General features: G+C 40.7%; 1 protein-coding gene across 2 annotated transcripts in view; it reads right to left on the reverse strand.

The window, feature by feature from the left end:
- Positions 1-2500, reverse strand: part of cpped1 (calcineurin-like phosphoesterase domain containing 1) — a 61090-nt gene that overhangs the window by 53132 nt on the left and 5458 nt on the right. The window lies entirely within an intron of this gene.

Below are 2500 nucleotides of genomic sequence, written 5' to 3' on the forward strand. Positions count from 1 at the left end.
ACATGGCGGTAAACGGGGGATGACAGGCAGACGAAAAAGTGCGGACCTGGGGGATTCTATCAGTGGCTCGCTCATGCGGTCGCTCCCATGCGAAAAATGTCCAGAATCATTCGACGTGCGGATGTTTTTTAGTGCCAACAGGAGGGTTTGCCTGAATGATCACAGAACCAGAAACCGCTGGATAAATGGAGGCGGCGCTCAGACAGACAATGGGGAAATGACATGAGAGAGAGAGAGAGAGAGAGAGAGAGAGAGAGAGAGAGCCTGAGAGTAAGACGAGTTACATACACATTTTGGTTCGACAGTTTGTCATGCTCAAAACTCTTTACAATGTAATATGTGAAATGTCATTGAATGGCAGGCCATAGGCATCATGCATAGGTATAGTGTCAGTTTCCTCCAGCACTATATTGTTAAGGCGGCCACCTTGATAACAAACACCTACCACCTTGACTAAGTCCCCTGAAATGATAGTTTGTGTTATGAATGTGATTTCTGAAGTTGATTCACCAAAACAAATATTGTTCAAGGGAACTTCAGCTATGGATGGGAGTGCAAGAAAGTATTGGCTATTTATACTTCCCCATTCACTGACATGAGATTCAAACCCCTGACCCCTCAATAAAAAATGTCCCTAACCATGAAGCAACTCGCCACTGACCTTGTGAAATAATTCAGACTAGCCTGGTTCACACCAGACGGTGTGTGTGTAGCTTCGGCACCCCCTGCTGAAGCAGACTGGTACACAGTCATAGAGCACACGATGGCTTCAGCCAGAAAACAGACGGAGGATTTATTGCTTCAATGGAGTCACAGGACAGATTATAGACTATATTGACTCTTTAGAGATTAACAGAAAGGTTTTTGAAGGATTATATTGGTGCTGAGGCCATGCAGAAGCAATACATGCTCTGTCTATTTTCTGGCTGAAGCCACAGTGTGCTCTATGGCTGTGTACCAGACCGTAGTGTGTGTAGCTCTGATCCACCAGGGGGCGCCGAAGCTACACACACACCGTCTGGTGTGAACCAGGCTAAATTCAGGCAGAATTCAATCTAAGAATCTTAAAAAGTCCAAAAACAACCACAGTCATTAGTAGAGAATGTAAGCATTGTCCACCTCTGTCTCAACCCTTCCTTGATTAAAGCAGAACATATTTTTTATTTATCCAACACTTCATTTGAAACAAAACTCAGCACTTCCTCCCCTCATATGTCATACATTAAGGGAGGAATAATCAGACCCTAACAATGCATTTCTTTCACTAAGGGGGGTCCTTGAAAATTCTTCAGAAAATTCCTTTGATCATATCATTTACATGGAGATCAAAGTCTAACAGCTGAAAAGAGAAGAAAAAAGGCATTATCTCCAGTTCAACGCTGGATTCTCATTGCGGTCCTCACTATATGTTTCAACCAAAAGCCACCACAGCAGTGGAAGTCATTACCATTTGTCATTACTATTTTTATTAGACATTACTATTTTTTGTTTGGAGACAAAAATATAGTGGCAAGTCTACCAGTGGATTAAGTGATCATAGTGGAAAAAAAGACATCGAAATTTGTTAGGTTCATTGTACAGAGCTATGCCATGGTTCAGCACTAACTAGAACGTGTATTATTAAGTTAAGCTAGATTCATAGCCTACACATCTCTACTAGTTGCAACATTTTATTTCAACTTTGAATGACATGAGTAGGCAATGTGTGTGAATGTAGCTGTACTGACCACTGTTCTCCAAAGCTTTCAGCAGTATACAATTGGACCTCATTTTGGAGCTTGGAACTTAAAGGGACACTGTGTGAGATTTTTAGTTGTTTATTTCCAGAATTCATGCTGCCCATTCACTAATGTTACCTTTTTCATGAATACTTACCACCAGCATCAAATTTTAAGTATTCATTATGACTGGAAAAATTGCACTTTTCATACATGAAAAGGGGGATCTTCTCCATGGTCCGCCATTTTGAATTTCCAAAAATAGCCATTTTTAGCTGCAAAAATGACTGTACTTGGACCATACTAGAAAATAGTTGTTTAATGCTTAGTAAACTTTCATGTAAAGATCAAATTTGGCAATAGGCAGCCCAATTTCAATAAGCAGCATAGTTGCAATAGCTTTTTTGACCATTTCCTGCACAGTGTCCCTTTAAGAAGAAGTCTGGTTTTGATAACATGACCTGGATGAATGAGAATCTTCACAGACACTACACTGACACATGTTGCTTTGAAAAGTATCAGAGTGTGGGGTCCGCACACTTAAAATCCACTTTTTCTTTGATTTTTTTTATTCCATGACAGGATTACGCTTCAAACCATTTGCTTTCTTCGGATCCGTGTCTGAGCTTTTGCAACCATCCTTGAGTCTGAATGCAGTCACAGTAGGGATGCAAATTATCGATTAATTCATTAATCATTAGTTGATAGTCTTATCGATCGACTTACGATTAATTGATAAGCGGCGTGTCTCCCCCCTCCCCCCCTGAAATCTCAATGTTTCT

Source organism: Engraulis encrasicolus, chromosome 17 (assembly GCF_034702125.1).
Source record: "Engraulis encrasicolus isolate BLACKSEA-1 chromosome 17, IST_EnEncr_1.0, whole genome shotgun sequence".
In the NCBI taxonomy this organism is placed as follows: domain Eukaryota; kingdom Metazoa; phylum Chordata; class Actinopteri; order Clupeiformes; family Engraulidae; genus Engraulis; species Engraulis encrasicolus.